Genomic DNA, 17,768 nt, shown 5'->3' with positions numbered 1-17,768 from the left:
GCCACATAGAAAAGTGTGATATATTTCTTTTGGAAGATATTCTTTTGAGCTATATGGTCAACTTATAGCACCCTAAGATTCAAGGGTAACTGCTTAATTTAAAGCATTCTGCATACCTTCACAAATTCAAATATTAAAGTAGTCAAAGAAAGAAATTAAAAATTTTATTGATGACTCCTTGTGTCTTACCTCCTCATTTTCTTCACAATTTTAAGGAACTGTTGGAAATATCTGCTAGTTGAAGTAGGTAACTCCTCTTTATCTAAGGTTTGTCTAACTTCTGATAAGGGCAAGAGGAATCTGTTGCTTGCTAGTGAATTTACTGTTTGGAGGTGTTACCAAGCTACACCAAAGCTGTTTTTCTCAGATCACTAATAATACCCATACAGTAGAGTTCTATTGTTTTTCAGGGTGAGTAAGTAACTCTCAGTTGGACCCAGCTTATCTACATACAACAGCTCCCTACTCTTATTGGAAATATTATAGTCTGCCAACACCAAATGTATCACCACACTTCCATTCCTATTTTTCTTTATCTCTTCCTCCCCATTCATCTTTGTGTATTCCTTTTTTCCAAATGTATGTTGCTCCCTTCTTTCTGGTGAACAGAGAGATCACACTAATTTCAGTCCTTTGGTGTTACAAGCATGAGCACACACACACTCACAAATGTGTGCACAGAAAAAGCAGTGAGTTTTATTAATCTATGCCACCTGTACTTCCCCTTTCTCCTACCTCTGGGACTGGACTTTCTATTTATTGTGACAGACAGATCTTGGTTATCATAAACTAAAAAGGGACATTTTATGTTGTATACTTGCTGTACAAATAATAGGGAAAAATATAATATCCCTGTTTATACCACGATCATTTTATGTAAGAGTATGTCTGGCTATGTAAAAGGCAAATGGAAGGTGTAAATGTTGGGAACATAATGTAAAAAAAAAGAAAAAAAATGTTGTAAACACATCTTGTTTGCTTTTCTACTTCAAATTAAAAAAAAAGACAGGTCCTTTACAACCATTCTCAAACATAAAATAGGAATGGTACTATTACTACCTAGGAATTTTCTCAAAAGATACATCTCAACCATAGCAAATAAATGGACTAGTTTCAAATGTTATGGATTTCTCTACTACATGCAAGGAGACTATGCATGTATTGGGGAGTTCTCCAATCAGGCTACTGTAACCATGACAGTAGCTGATCTTCCCAGAGAGAGAAATTTAAATTAAAACAGAACCTAGGTCCCAGATTCAAAATAAATGGAGTAGTTATTTTCCATAATGGAACATTACAGGAAAGAAAAAGCAGCAGTCAGGTGTGAAAAGTTATCCTGAATAGAACAGGGAACTAGCCATCAATAGGTGAAAGCTATGCCAAAGTGAAAGATCAAACTCATTTCACTTTAGAACTAAAGAAATGCACTGTGAATAAACAGCATATAATTAATACTGGCCACATAAGAAAGGCTTTCTATGAAATCTAAGGAACATAGATAGGAAGTACAAACACTAATATAATTCCTTCATTTGCAATGATTTGTCTAGCAAAGTTATAGATACTAGACAGAGTCGGGACTTTTTTAGCAGTCAACTTTCTAATACAGCTGAGGTATTACATAATTTCTGCCATTTCAAATAAATTCCTTAAATTAGCTTATAAATTCCAAACATGTTTGATTTACTAAATGCATTTTAAGTGAGCTCTGTCTGCCACATGATGATAAGGATGTCCACATACAGACTGACCACAAATCACCACCTGATAAACCATGCTACTGACCGACAGGAAGCATCAAACTGTCTTTCCTGGACTCTCATGTATTGTCATAGGGGGTATCAACAGGACAACACTGTTCTCATGGGCTATAAGGCTGAATTTAATTGTTCAATGAGAGGATTCTGCCACCTCCTCCCCCTAGGGGCCAAAGTTTCCAAGTGCTATGTTCACCCTAAAACATTTAAGTGCCTACTATGTGCAAGGCACAGCCCAACAGTGGGGATACAAGGAAAACAACTTTCTGCCTTCAAGGAGCATTCTATGGAGTGGAAATAACACAAACACAGAAAGTTAATACAAAATAAATTCTAAATAAATACAAAGTATGAGGCGGTGAAAGGAAGAGCAATTATAATTGGGGAAAAAATTAAAGAAGCGCTGGAGATAAGGTGCCTGTCAGATCAAAGCTTGCAGGTAGCTAAGAATTCCAAAAATTGGCATTGTAAAGGGACAGCAGTTTATCCTATGCTAAAGTGGAATTAGAAACCAGCTTACCAAGGAGTTAAGGAATGAATAGTGAGGAAACAAGCAATGAGTACAGATAGCTTTTTCTATTATTCCATTAGATTCATCGTATCACTGACAAATAATGGAAAAGCAGGACTCGCTATCACTACTCTCAATCTACAGGGAACAAATACGATCAAAAATTAAATCACTAGCAACACCGGTAAAACAGCACTGGCCTCTTGATTTCTAGTTGACAGATGAACTAAAGTATTCTGCCTCTAGGAATAAATAGTGCTGTGGCCATTCCTAGACTAGGCCCATAGGATGAAGTCTTGGAATCTCCCTTGATGTACACATTGGCTTCAGCTCCTGGGTAGTAGGAGTGGAAGAGAACCAAATCAAAGTTTCCAGCCAAGACCATCTAAAATATTCAATCCAATCACTCTCCTGAGCTGCTCTCATATTTTATAAATGCCTTCTGGATATCTCTCTTTGGATGTGCTGCACCACGGCCCCTGAAACTTCATATGCTCAAAACTGAACTCATCTTCTCTCCCAAAAACTGTTCCTGCTCTGAACTTTCCTATTTCTGTTGGTAAGGTACCATTCTTCCAGTCAGCTTTGAAGAATGAAACTTTTGAAGATGAAAGTCACCGAAAATTTTTCCCTTCCCTTCTCCCTCATCTTCTATTACCAATCAGTTGCCAAATATTGTCCAATCTTACCTCCACATTCCTCATGTCTATGCCCTCTTCTTCACCCTGTATATGTGCCTGTAGTCAAAAGATCTGGGTTCAAATTCTGGTTCTTTTATTATCTGTGTGATACAAGTCAGTTCCCCTCTCATATTCTAATTTTCCTTAGGAAGGGATCACCCTACAAGGGTTTAATCTGGGGTCCAGGAACTTTTAATGTCATAATTATACTTCAACATAATTGGTTTCCTTTGTATTCTTATATCTCTTACTGTATGCATCACCTGATGGCCAAGAGGGGTACAAGAAACAAAAAAGGTTAAGAGCATCCTGGCCTGGATGATCCCCAAAATCCTTCAAGCACTAAGATTCTAGGATCCTAGTTTAGGGGGTGCTCATTTTTCATTTAGGCTATTTTAACAGCCTTCTATTGTTCTTTCAATCTGCAGTCTTCCTCCCTTTCCCATTCTCCCCTTTCCAACTGAATCTAATCAAAATCTATCTTTCTAATGCACAAGTCTCACTATGGAGTCAACTCTTCACACACTCTGTGATCTAGTGACAGTGGCCTTCTTATACTTACTTGGATACAAGACACTCCATCTCCTGATTTCGTGCATTTTCATTGGCTGTCCCCCAAGCCTGGAATGCTTTCCCTTCCCATCTCCTTTCCTGGTTTCCCTGGCTTCTTTAAAGTACCAACTAAAATCCCAACTTCTTACAAGAATGATCCTCTTTAATACTAACGTCTTCCCTCTGTACAACATCCCCAGTTTTGCCTGTATATATCTTGTTTCTTCGTTGTCTCCCTGATGAGACCCTGAGCTTCCAGAACAAGGGCTGTTTCATTATTTTCATTTGTATTCTCAGCACTTAGCATAGTGAAGGTGCTTGATGAATGCTTGTCTACTTGCTTTTGGAGACAGGTTGTACTTTCCAAATTCTACACAATTGTGATTCTCCAGCCAGTTGAATTCCTTCTCTCCTTCCCTTCAAGGTTCAACTCAGATGTGACCTTCACAAACCCTCACCTTGCCTAAAACACTTTATCTGAATCTTTCATTCCTGCCCCCCCCATTACCTCCAACCTTGTAACATAACTGGTAGGTATGTTTCGCTACCTTCCCCAACTTCCCATCTCCAACAGCCTGTAAGCTCCTGGACGGCAGCACTGAGGCTGTACTTTCCAAATTCCACACAAGTGGGATGTACTCCTATTCTCCAATCAGTAGAATTCCCTCTCTCCCTAGAAGGCTCAATTTAGGTGTGACCTTCCCTAGTATTTTGAAAGAAACATTTTGCTTCTTTCATTCTCCACCCTCCACCACTCCCAAGAGAAACTAAGTGCTGCAGTGTGGAAGACCCGAGTGCAAATCCAATCCCAGCCACCTATTAGCTGTGTGACCTGGGCAAGTCACTTAACCCTGTTTACCTCAGTTTCTTCATCTATAAAATGAGCTGGAGAAAGAAATGGCAAACCACTCCTGTATCTTTGTCAAGAAAACCCCAAACGGGGTCACGAAGAGTCTGACACGATTGAAGGGACTCAACATCATTCCCAATCTTGTAATATACTAATGAGTGTATCCCGCAGACCTCTCCACCCTGCAGTGGCCTGTAACCTCCTGGAAGGCAGAACTGAAACCGTACTTTCCAAATTACACACAATTGGGATGCATTCCCAGTCTCCACCCAGTTGAATTCCTTCTCTCCCTACAAGGCCCAGATCAGGTGCGACTCGCTCCCCAAACCATTCCGGAGTCTCCGCAGCATAAAGTTATTCCTCTAGTGTCCCATTAACTACAAATGCTTGGTTATCCCCTCCCTCCCGTTCCCCACCACCCACCATCCCCGCCTAGTAACGTATTATTCATCAAGAGAACATATACAGTATAAAGCCACAATCCCTCAGTGGAGTGGAAGCTCCCGGAGGGCAGCCGCTTACGTCACTTCTCTTAAGTGTCTCTAATACCCAGTGTCCTGCATCAGCTAGGCGAAGAATGAGGAAGATAATTGGTGGTCCGACCCCAGGGTGAGATACCTCCGCCTCCCCACCCCCACCCTCGTTGGGTCGGATTAAATCTACGCAGGTAAAAGGCCCCGGGGAAATGGCGGCAGTGACTCAGATGAGGTGAGCCCAAGCCCACGGGCCACGAGGGGTTTAGGGGGAGGGGCAGGACACACCGTCCCGTATCCTAGCAACGCCGTACCAAGCCACGGCTTCCTCCCCACACCCTGCCTCCAACCCTAGCAAGCCAACCGCGCTCTCCATCGCCCAGAGTAGACCACCTTCACCTCTTACGCTCACACTGTGTCCATCACGCCTGCCCCCCCCACCCACAGTGCGGAGGAGAGGAGGGAGTGCCGGGAGTCCTGTGGAGCCGATGAGGACAGACCGGAGTGTGGCCCTGCAAGCCAGGTCGGACCGAACCACCTGAGGAAACATAGGTGGGGAGTATCATTAAAAGACAAGAGGAACCTTGAGTCTCAGACCTGAACCCGCCCCGAAATTTGCCTTTCGGCGTATCCGCTAAAAATACGGTCATTCTCTTCACCTCCCTTCTCGTTTCTTTCTCCCACTACCCATCTCCTGTTTGCGCCCACCCCCTACCTAACCACGCTGTGGTTCGGCCCAGTTCCGCCTAGGCGATTTCCTCTCTACTCCCCCCCCCCCGAGGGAGGGGAGGTGAGAAGGTCGGGTCGTTGCCCTTACTTGGAGACGGCTTCGCACGTTTTTGCGTGCGTCACTCCGCAGTCCGCCCTCTTGCTCCCTCGGCCCTCCCTCCCAGAGCTTCGGGGTTACCGGAAGTGATGATGCAGGAGGAGATGGAGGAGGCGGGGCCTCCGGGCGACCGCCGCTGGTGGTGTTGCAGATGAGGAGGAGGCGGCTGCGGTGTTGGAAGAGGAGGAGGAGGCGGCGGTGGTGTAGGGAACTGGAACGCGAGCGGAGATGGTAGGTGGTTTGGACCCTCCGGGCTGCCGTCGTTTCCAGAAAGGGTTTGGCTGGCTAGGCTGGAGGAGCCTCAGGAGCAGCTGTGAGTTGGGTGGAGTGAGGAGGGGGAGTAGTGAGGTAAAGCCGAGGGGGGGGGCGGGTATGGGGGGGGGAATGGGTCGACGACTGGTCCGAACTGTTCACCCTGGAGGTGGCTGTGAGGAGAGCGTTGTGCCTCGTCACCTGGTGCTCGGGAAACTTACCTTTTACTCATCCCCTTCTTCAGATTCCCCCCACCAGCCCCCACCCTAAAGGCTTTGGGCGGGGTGGGGAGAGGGGGACGGGACCATTTGGGGTGGGGTGTGTGTCAGGGAACTGGAGCTACGGGATGATGTGCCCCAGGTAAGAGCCTTGGGGTCTGTGCTTCAGTGGGGGTGGGGGTGGCTGAATTCTCCAGCCTAGACCTCCTCCCCACCTCCGAACTCTATTCGTAAACTGTTCCTGGTGTTAAGGAGCTTGGACCCGAAGGCCTCTCAGCACCTTTGCAGTAAATGATAAATATCTGTGCCTAGGCTAATGGGGCTGGAGCCTTTGCCTATATCCTGTGTAGGAAATGAGATGTGGTGACAAATATTATGTCGGCTTTTTTTTTTCCATTCCCATTCTTTTCCATTATGATCCCATGATCCTAATGTGTCTGGGTGACTATCGTTATTATTTTATAAAATGACACTGTTAGCCTGGTGCCAGTGGTCACCCTCTTTCAAATTTGGTGTTTAGCCTTTGGTTTTAATCACTCAGAACTACAAGCTTTGTACCAGCGGTCGGTCATAGGCTCTGTCACACAGGGAGCATCACTCAGTGCCTAATTGCTTCAGATTATAATGAATACTTATTCATTTGAAAAAAATCTGACCTCAAGGTTTCAGAGTTAGGGTGATTCCTTATACCTTGCAAGGATTTAAATGGCATCCTAGTTCAATAATCAAAGTCTGCTCTAAATACTTTGTATATGAAGAATTTACACCTTGTCAATTATTTCTAGAATGATTTGGTGCTCTTCTAATTCTAGATTCTCTTTCTCTCCACCCACACTTGATGATGCACTTCAGAGAGCAGAAAACCCCATATTACTTTTTTTGTTTCCACAATTGGACAACAGTTTTTTATTATTTTTTTATGTGTTTGGCACACAAGACTTATAGAGCACATAGAGCATATACTGACTTTTAAAAATTTTATTTATTTAGATGTGTACATAGCTAATCTTAAATCTGGTTTTGTTTTGGAGAGGGAAAGCACTAACTTATGTGAAAATAAAAAATAGATGTAAAGGCTTCTGTTGGTATCTTACTGTATTAAAGAGAAAATAAATGAGGATGTAGTGCCTTCACAGACCATCATTTGGATTTTGGAATGAGGTGCTAGCCTTAACTATGTAAAAATTCCTATTTTGACATTAACATTGTATTCAGCTGGAAATATGAACTATGTTTTTGGAAGACTTTAAGAATCTTGGCCAAACTTCTTGCTATTTTGATTGAAACATTTATCCATTAACTTACATGCTTCTGTTATAGGGCTTGGACACCATTTTTAAAAATGTACATCTATATATAATATCTTCCTGATGAAGGGGATCCTACTCCCAAATCAAGTCACAAAGGTTTTTGTAGTTATAATAGTATTGTGCCCGTAGTCATAAAGTACTGTATTAGATACTGTAAAGAAACATGGCAAAGGAATGACAGAAATCTGAGGGAGGGGTTTGAACCATAATTTACATGAAAATAGTGTTTTGTTTAATAGTTTGGATGAAATAAATAAGCAGTCAAGATAGTGCAATGTGACAGGTTCTCTTAAATATTTCCATTATACTGCATCATTGCTCAAACAGGCTTTTTAACTTTTAATTAATTTTTTCTTTTGTACTGTTTTGGACTGTCATCAGAGACTAATCTTTGATGAGGGCCAAGTTAGAGGTAGTAGTCACCTTGGTTTTCTGTAGCTGATGAGTCTTCCATTCTTCATAATTAAAATTCAGTAGGATGTTAATTTATATAGTCTTTTTCTTAAGTCAGGTGTTTATATAGAATTTGCTGCTATTTTAAATCATGAAAAACCGATATGCCTCCTAGTATAGGAATTCTTGACAGGTACTGTATAATTCTGTAATAGTATTTTGCCAAGTAATATGTGCTATTTTAAAATACTTACGAAGTATAGGAAGATGGCACTACTGACTTATCATCAAGAAGATTGGTGCTCCAAGAATTGGCTTTCTTTTTGAAGTGAGAATGGTTCAATGTTGACACAGTCTCGTATTCTTAACAAGTCCCTTTTGTAACTGAGGGACATAATACCTAGGCAACACATATGTTTCAGTATTCTGCTGGATTAAAGGCAGGGATGTGCTGGAGCAAGCTTGGACTCAATGTAAGAACCTTTTCACCTTGGAAATTGGCAAATGATACCAGTCAGGGCTTGACTTATTGTTTTAGACTTAAAGTGATAGAGAAAATGTTAGTAATGCAGATTAAATTTAGAAGTGTGTTGTGAGTACCTTCCCCCCCCCCCAGAGCTGGTGGTTAAACATTTACCAGCATACCACTGACTAAAGGAGATCTTTTAGGAAATGAATCACCTGTGCTAGGGGGCCAAACTGTGTCAGTGGAAGAGCAAAGTTAATTGCCTAGTTTGGGGCTTGAGCTAGAAAGGCAGCATGGTATATAGTGTGTGGGACTTGGAGTGAAGAACACCTAGGTTTGAATCCTGCCTGCTACACTTGCTAGTTGTGTCATTGTGGGCAAGTTATTTAACCGCATTTGAGCCCATCTGTAAAGTGGGGTTAAGAATACCTGTAGTAGCCACTGTACTTGCTATGGGAACAAGTGAAATAATATATGTAAAGAACTTCATAGGCCTTAAAATATAAAAGCCAGCTGTTATTACTAGTTATCATTGAACCCATGACACTTATCTCTTGAGTACCATTCTCTCGGCCATATTAAACTATAAGCCTTCTATCTTTTCCTTTTGAGATCACTAATTTCTAATAGCTTTATGTTTTGGGCTAACGAAACAATCCATTAAAAAGAGGCTTCTATGATCCTTCTTATTGAACTAAAGTACAGAGATATGTAATTGGAATTACGTATCTCTTATCTTTGAAACATATCTTCACCGGAGGCCTTCTCTTGATACCTTATGCAGTGGAGATGCTTCAGCTTTCTCAAAAGCTGTGCCATCAGAGCATAGACTGTGTTATTTCCTACAAAGCTAAAAGGCTTCAGGTAGAGACTCCCACTACTAAATGTTTGTCCTGACAATAACGGCATAGCTAGGTTCAGAGAGACTCCTTACGAGCTTGGCTCTTGAATGATGAATTTTTTTTGTCAGTTGTAAAGGTGTCTGATTTGAGAGATTTTGATGCCTCTTAGCAGGAGTAACTCACTCATTGGATCTTTCAAGTATTAAAAAACAGTGAAAAGTATTCTGGGGTGTGATGGCCTCTTGCCCTGTAGAATGCTGAAAAGTATAAATGTTTAGGTATTTGTACCATCACACACAATTTCACAAATGCTCATTTAAACCTTTTAGTGTTTCGGAAAATGGAATCATATATTAAGAAATTGTTTACCATTTTCAAGTGTTATTATTTTGGTAGGTTTTACTGATATTATATGCCAGAAGCTTCTGATTGTCTCGGGTATGAAAACCTTTTGGATGACAGTAGGAATGAGTCTTTGTTGAATCTAATGAATGTATATATACACATACTACATTGCAAATTACAGAAGTGAACAATTAATACTATGCAAACAATTCAGTTTTTTCCCCGCTTGTTCCATAGAGTAGACCATTCTGAGAAGTGGAGGATTTATATTGATATGGGTTTTTTGGCTTTGGCCCAGGTTAAAGAATTTTGACTTACTCTATATGCTAATGATGCACTTAAAATGCTCTTTCCAGTGGGCTGTCAGGCTTTCCACTATTCATCCTTATTTCAATGGTTTATTATAACTCAAGTATGAAAATATCCTGTATGTTGAAATTTCATCAGCCAATTTAGAGACTGGTGGCTTTTTTTCTTTCACATGAAAAAAAATGGAGAAAAGTGTGAGGTGCTGAAGCCAGTAGTATCTAAATTGGTTAGTTGTGTTTTAGAAATGAACCTTACACCTATCTACATGAATTTTAATTCCAGGTTTTTATTTTCTGTCCAAGTTGCCAGTGGATTTGTTTCTTAAACTCTGGGGGCCTTCTGGGAAAAAAAAAAAACCTCTTGAAGTAATGGGAGACCCAACAGGGCAGTTGAGGCCACTGGACTATTGGAGTTGTGATTAAGTGGTTTTAAAATTTGATCAGATGACTTAAAATTTAATCTGATTTTGATGTTGTTTTTGATTTACATGCTGTGGCAAGGAGAGTTAATTGCTTACCTACTGTTGGTTGTTTTGAGGTGAGGACATGGTAACTCAGATGAAACAATGGTAATTACATGGTAACTCCTGTTACCCTGTCTCTTGATAACTTACAATTACCTCTATGTATTTGTTTACTGATGTTGAGCTAACTAGTTGAGTACCAGTTCTCCATAAAATTCGGGAAAATGTTCAATAGCCTTTTGTACAACATAACAGAATGTTTATATAAGCAGCTGTTTCTTCAGTGCAAAACTTGAACCAATCAGTTCTCATGGTGTTCTTCCCAAATGGTAGGTAAGAAGAACACTGTTTTTCTTTTTTGGAGGCAGTGATGGGCAGGAAAGTCGGTTGTCTTAGATTATTTGATATTTTAATTAGTAGCTTTGAGGTAGTATGCTAGAATAGATAGAGCTTACTTTGGAATATGGAAGAAGCCAACCTTTTACATGTATCGGCTGTGTGATTTGAGCAGATTGCTTAGTTTCTCTGTGCCCTAAGCTATATAACTTATATACATTGATATAGAGGAAGTTTACTATTGGGAATTCCTTATACCAGTGAAATCACAAGTTGGGTCCAATTGGTCAATAATTACAAAATAAGGATTACACCCAAAATTTATATTTCAGTGGTGAAGTGGTAGTTTGAAAGTTCCAAAAATTTTAATTGCCTGGAATCATATACACTTAACTGAGAAGATGCTGGGATTATGCATAAATGTGAGTTTAGCTGAAAGGAAACACCTCTAGCATCTTTGTTCTGCAGAGATGAAACATATAGCTACTCTTTAGGTGTTACTGAGTAAAGTGCTTGTGACCACCATCGACTGCCACCCTGTTGCCACTTTGATTACTTGAGAAGGTTGAACTTGTGTTAATGACCCATTCTTCCTTCTAAAGGCTTTGACTCTATTTAGCTACACTGTCCAGTGTTTTAGCCTTGCCATATTGTGTTATTTCAGATTGAATTGTGGTACTGCATAAGGGACCTTGATTTTACAACCCTGTGAATGCTGTCCATCTATTTCATCTATTTTCTTCAAGGTTTTGACTCTAGGACCACTGTGATTAGAAATTCATCTGCTATTTTCTATTGTAGGTCTATTCCCAGCTTGGTACCAGTCTTGTGTGAGATTGGAGAACATTTTTATATAGTTAGTATTTAGCACTTGTACTTTTTCACTAGTGTTTTAATACTTTACTGTTACTGAGTTCTGCTTGTATGTACTGATTGTTAATGTATTTTAACCTCCTCATCTAGTAGTGTATCATCTTTGTGTCAGGATAGCAGAGTTGTCATAGCTTTTAGCTCTCTACTATTAATGAATGTTTTTGGCTGGGTGTGCATTGTTTGCCTAAAGTGGGGTGGTATGTGACCTATCATTTTGAGTCTGTGCAGGCCTTGAGTCACAGCATTTACAGTGTTGATTGCATTTCCTATATATACAGTTTAGGAAGAAGGAAAAATAGATACTTAAATTTTGCCCATAAACTTCTTTCAGGCTTCTGGTTTCCTGTTTATTCCTACCTTGCTAAATTTTGATTCTTTATTTTGGAATTTGTCAGTTCCCATAAATGTTTTTGGGGTAAAGGCCTTGTGTAATATGTTAAAAAAATGTGATAAAAGAGAGAAATTTTTGATTATTTCACATGATGAGACAATTATCTTTGACAATGGAACAAATGTTTAGGTTGTAAATGAGAGAGAAATGTACTAAATATTTACAGAATTTGGGGGAAGGTGAACAACTAGATTATATTAATTAGGAATTAAGGCATTATTACAGGTTTTTAAATAATGTTAATCAGAAAGCTACAGAGAATATCATTTTAAAATGCTCAGCCTCAGTGTCTCTTCTCAGTGACTTTCCCTTATAGCTGAATTATATCTGTAGTTACATGAATGTGGTCTAAATGGAGAGACATATGACATTGTAGAGTTAGCAGAGCAGGTTTAAAGCAGGAGATGTTCAGAGAGCTATGTTTTACTTAGCTTCTCTATGCACTCTGATGTGAAGAATAGCTTGGGCCTCTGGCCTCCAGGCCACAGGTTCCCCACTCCTGGCCTAGGCCTTTGATACAACCATTTTCTCAGCTTTGGTAATATTTTGCTCCTTTCCTTTAATAAGGAATGACACTGGATAATATTCCTTGGATGAAATAGGCTGAATCTTTAAGTGAATAATTTCTAGGGCTATCTTTCCCGTAAAGTGGTTTTCCTTTGAAACAAGTAGTTAATTGTCTGATCAGATATGTACTGTCTTTTTGAAAAGATGAAGTCAGCATGTTTTACTCACAGTAGAAAAGAGCCTAACTTAGAGGTTGCTAGTCTTTGCAATTCAACAAATATTTATTAGGCACCTATTACACAATGCTGGATGATGGGAGCCAGGAAGGGAGTATAAAAGTGAAAAAGGTCTGTGTTATCATTATGCTTATTCATGTGGAGTTTACAATCTAGGAGATTTTTTTAGTAGATTATCTTTATGCAGAACCTATTGTTATTTCTGTCAAGTCTTAAGGTCAGTGGTAAATAGTGAAAGGGGGAATGGCTGAAAATGTGTTACTGAGAGGTAGGGGTGTGGAAGAGGAGTGTGATGGCTGATATTGGGGAGGGTCAGGTGGTTGTTGGTGAATGCTCTTTAACTGAGTATAGAGGGTAGGACTTGTGAGTGAACACAAACTATGTCCCCTTTCAGAGTTGAAATGCCTTTGAGCGATGGGGAGGAAAGGCAACTTCCAGTCTTGTGGTTGACTAGGTTGATCTTCAAGATTGACTGGTTAATCAGGACTTAATAGGAGAGGTCATCCAATTTTTCTGAGATCTTTGTTTCTTGGTTCTATTATTTAGTACTGAAGCAATAGTATTTACTGACTATTGCTTCAGTGCTAAGTATAGTAAATTCAGTAAATACTAGTGAGTGAAATGTTCTGAATCTAAATTGTAACTTAGGTTAGGGCACTTTGTGATGCTAACACTAGGTATGACTGTTGTTGGTCCAATGTGACCTGTCCTAAATGAAAAGTACATTTTAAAAATGTACTGTTGGCTTCTCTCTCCTCGAGAGAAGTTATTTCATAGAAAAATGTATGTACTCATATGTATGTGTACAGCTCTATTCTTATATTCCGTTGGAATGTAAGTACCACATCTTTGTAGCTTTATTATGAAGTACATTTAAGACAATGAAGTTTTTATTTCTTAAAAATCACAACTGCTTGACTTGCTCATGGGCATTTATACTGTGATTAGTTAACTCATTAGTCATAACTTCCCTTTCTCTCTTTATTTTTGTTTTAACAGGTGCCCTTGGTTCTGCTCAGTAGGGTCAGAGTTCCTGCTAGTGCTGCCGACACCCAGCATGTGCTGACCTGGTGACAGCCATACTCACCATAATTAGTGATTAGATATCACACAAGAAAGTGGCTTCTAAGAGAAAAGTAAGTAGGTTTTAAGAGGGTAGGGTGGGGAGCAGGGGAAGAAGGAAGCTATTCTTTTAATATCCTTAATACTCTTCAAATTTGATTTGGATGATGGACATCTACTCTGATTTGTTTCAATCTACTTGTCCAGATGCTATAGACAGAATAAGCTTCAGATTCCAAAGATCAAACTCCCAAACTTGAAATCAGTATTGAGAAGGCATCTCAAAATGTGATCATTTCTTCACCTCCTGGTGGAACTTCAAGAGGTCCTAGCTCTATGTTTTGCTGCCCTAGCCGCTAAACTTATTTAGATCGATATCAGAGACACACTTTTGCTTCTAAACAACTCTGAAAGGGTCTTGGTTGAATAGTAATCTGGTGAGGTGTTCCCAGTAACACATCATAGGTTGTCAGCTTTTATAAGGTATTCTACTGACTTTGTGTTTTATCATGTTTCACAATTCTGTAATGCGGTAGTATGTACCCAGTGGGCTCCAGTTGTTAATGGTTTGAAGGTAAAACCCTGCCCACTAGGTATATTAAATGTGTGTAAGTGACTAATTGAAACTTACTGTGCATTTCCAGTTCTTTGTGGAGATGAAAAATTCACACGCGACCTATGTTACAAGGCCTTATAGAATTTGAACAAGGATGTTGGGAGATAGGTTGCTGGGCATGGAAAACTGATCCGGGGGACAGAGTTGGACACAATCATGTGATGTTTTGGGGAGTAATACCTGGATAGATTCTGTAACATCCGTCTTACCTGCTCAAACAGTTTCATAATGAGTCAATTGGCAAGCTCCATATTGTTGTTATTCCCTCTCAGAGGAAGCTAAGAGCCTAAGTCCAAGTAAGTTGAAAGGGACAGGTTTACTTCCATATGAAGTTAGCTCATTAATGTATACCCCTAGAGGACAGAGACTTTTTTGACAGGTGGCCTGGTGTGGAATGAGCCCTGGTGTTAGAGTCAAAAGACTCAGGTATGAATTCTGTTTCAGCTACTTACTGAATGATCATGGGCACGTCATTTAACCTCTCTGAGCCTCAGTTTTCTCTTCTGTAAAGTGATACCACCTTTCTCACAAGTTTTTGTGAAAAAATGTTTTGTAAACTTTAATACACTATATAAATATGAATAGTTAATAAATCATGATTATTGTGAGTACTCTTTATGTTGTAAAGTGCCATATGAGAGAGGTGTCATTACTTTAGTGCTTAGCAAAACACGTAATATAGAGACACATCCAAGTAAACACTTAGTCTTTTTCATGATGATTAATATAAGGAAAGTTCCAGAATATATGGGATATTATTACTTAAACCAACCCAAATTGACCTAAACTTTAAGTTTTTCTTTGCATTCTTAGAGGAAATGTCAGTAAATAGGTTATTAAAATGAATAAGCAACACTAGGTCCTATGATTTTTGGAGATATTCATTAAAATCTGTATTGTTTCAGATTGTTTTTGCAACTTTTTCATTGCAACAGAGCTTCCATTTATCACTATTGTCCTTCACCCTTTAGTGTAGTGGCTACCTCTCAGAGAGGCACTGTGGATAGAGAGCCAGCTTCAGAGTCAAGAAGACCTGAGTTGGGTTCTGGCTCTATGTTCCTGGGCAAGGTCCTTAACCTCTCAGTGCCCTAAGCAACTTCAGAACAGGTGTTAATCTATCTTAGTACAGGTGGTTTTCTCATTCATTGCACCAGTGAAATCACAAGTCTAGACTGAAAAAAAGAAATGCTCATGCTGAGAAGGGAACATGCAGCCAGCAATCATAAGCCCAGTTAAGAGTTTGAATTGAGAATCCTAGAAGAGTCAAGGATCAATACAGGCTGGCATGTTGCCCCTCACTATGCCACTCCCAAAGACACTGAATCTCATTATATTTAATGTTACTTTTCATTTCCTGCTATGTTTCTCGTAGCCCAAAACTTTGGATGAGATGCAGACATGAGTAGTAGTGTAACTGATGTAAGAGTGTTGTGGGAAAGGGTTTCTTTTTTAGTTTACCCTGATATTAAGAACCAGAATCTCAGCTGAGTTGCCATAGTAAAAAAAAAAACTGCTTCTAGATGAAAAAAATATGCTTTCTAATTAAAACATTAATTTTTGTTGCTCCTTCAACATTTTTTTTTTGCCGATCTCACACTACAGTATTTCACTATGTGTGTATTTGTTTATTGATCTTTTTTCAGCTAATCTTGTTCTGTAATTAACTCAACATGAAAGACTGTAGGGCTAATTGTTTTCTTGTAATAAAAATTTAATGTGTTTTCATATTTCAGAAATGTTTTCAAATCTCTCGTCTCTTACTGCCACTTTTATTGTGGTAGTTATCTTTGCTTAGATTAGTTTTAAAAAGAACAAAGTAGTGTCTTTTTTATTTTAGCCTCTGTTACACCTTATCAGTAGCACAATCCAAAATTTTGTCCTTCCATTTTGTTTAATGTCATGTCTAGACATGATCTTTTAATGAGAAACTGTCATACATTACCAGATTGTGGTCTATACCTGTGTGTTAAAGTTTGAAAATTAATGATCTGTCATCTCACATAAGTGTCGTCTGATGCTTAGATCAACTATTCTGCAAAGACGTTTTCTGAAATGTTGGAGATTGGTAGATAAGGATCTCTTGATCAAAGCCCTGTTATGCAAAATTAAAATTCTGCTTTCCATTTCTGATTTTGTTTACATTTCTATTTGGATGATGTACTTCATGAGTTCTAGCAGACTCTGAAGAGATTAGCTTCAATTGAAACAAACAAATTACACTGCTTTCATTTGGCTGGAAATTTCAGGGAAGACTGGACTTGCTGGATCACTTCAGTGTGGCACTTGCTGTCCTTTTCCATTTCATATGTGAATGAGGTTGATTCTGTCAAGAACAGATAAATTATCCAGTGTGGGGTGTTACAGTTGTTGTCATTTTATAAGTTTGGTTTTGCAAAACTAGTAACCCATGAGGATGTTTTTTTAGCTTCTAGAGAGTTGGCCTGCAATTGGGATAAACTGCCATTGGGTATAAATAGTGGTGCCTTGGTTATGACCCTGTGGTCTGGACAGCTAGCAATCTTCCTCTAGGAATTAAGTCCAAGAATATCACATCTTCCTTCTCAATTATGCTTATTAAAATTTATTGTAAAAAAACTTCATGAAAATGGCATTTATTATGTAGATGTCATGATTGTCTTTTTGCATGTGAAACAAATATTTATGTGCCTAGGGAGTAAATGTGCCACATGGTTTGTTTCTACTTTATAATGGAATCATGGATACTATTCATATAAAAAATCAAGTCAGAACTTTATGGGGGGAAATTGATGATGGTTCGTTTCTAGGTTTTTGTTTTTAAAGTTTTAGTTTGGTAGTGGTTTTTTGTTTTGTTTTTTAAAGGGAGAATAGGATGTGGAGCTCAAAGGGAACTTAAAGGTAAATTAGCCCAACCCCTTCATTTTACAGATAAGGAAACTGAACCCTAGAGAATCAAAGTGACTTGGCTATGGTCACCCAGGTACCGAATCAGCACTTTTTCCACTGAATCATTCTAAATGATTTTTTTCTCTGCCTTGAATACTTAGTCTGGTTTTAAAAGAAAGTGAGATGGTACAATGAAAAGATTTTACCTTTCTGCTTGAATCCTGCTTGATAATTATATTTCCCTTTGATAAGCCTGTTGCATTGAACAGTTCACTAGCAATAGTAGTGTGTGCCATAGAACTTAAGGTTTAGAATGGTCTCTCAGTCAGATTATCATCATCTGTGTTGAACCTTCCTATCTTGTTTCCTCGTAGTGTTTAACATCCCAGGAAGAGTAGTTGCCTCCTTCTCAGTGTCTCTTTTTGGTTCTTGCTTTGATATGAGGGTTTGTTAATCAGAAATTGGTGCGTGAAATCCAGAGATGCTTCAGTTAACAATTTGTTAATAGTTTTGGTTTTAAAACTAATTTAATTCCTAAAAGTGAAGCATAGTTTCAGTTACTTCTTTAAATAGCCTCAAAAATAGGTTTATTACTTTTCCCACTTTGTAATGTACTACTGCAATTTCACTTGTCT

At 39.2% G+C, this 17,768-nt stretch overlaps 2 protein-coding genes across 5 annotated transcripts in view; one reads left to right on the top strand and one right to left on the bottom strand.

Annotated features, from left to right (window-relative positions):
* The window catches only part of LYRM1 (LYR motif containing 1), a 37,493-nt gene extending 32,161 nt beyond the window's left edge, over positions 1-5,332 (bottom strand). Inside the window, exon 1 of one of the 4 annotated variants that reach the window (XM_020965275.2) lies at positions 5,223-5,332. The gene's annotated coding sequence lies outside the window, so the exon portion shown is untranslated. Of the gene's footprint in view, positions 1-4,872; positions 4,979-5,222 lie in introns of those variants that run through there. The other 3 variants (XM_078152883.1, XM_078152884.1, XM_020965276.2) reach the window with 3 other exon arrangements.
* A 432-nt stretch (positions 5,333-5,764) lies between these two features.
* DCUN1D3 (defective in cullin neddylation 1 domain containing 3) overlaps positions 5,765-17,768 on the top strand; it is a 33,568-nt gene continuing 21,564 nt past the window's right edge. The window contains exons 1-2 of the mRNA XM_020965271.2: positions 5,765-5,880; positions 13,590-13,726. The gene's annotated coding sequence lies outside the window, so the exon portion shown is untranslated. The remainder of the gene's footprint in view (positions 5,881-13,589; positions 13,727-17,768) is intronic.

Source organism: Phascolarctos cinereus, unplaced genomic scaffold, assembly GCF_003287225.1.
Source record: "Phascolarctos cinereus isolate Bilbo 61053 unplaced genomic scaffold, phaCin_HiC Scaffold_4;HRSCAF=312, whole genome shotgun sequence".
Taxonomy (NCBI): Eukaryota; Metazoa; Chordata; class Mammalia; order Diprotodontia; family Phascolarctidae; genus Phascolarctos; species Phascolarctos cinereus.
This window is presented reverse-complemented; position numbering and strand designations above follow the sequence as displayed.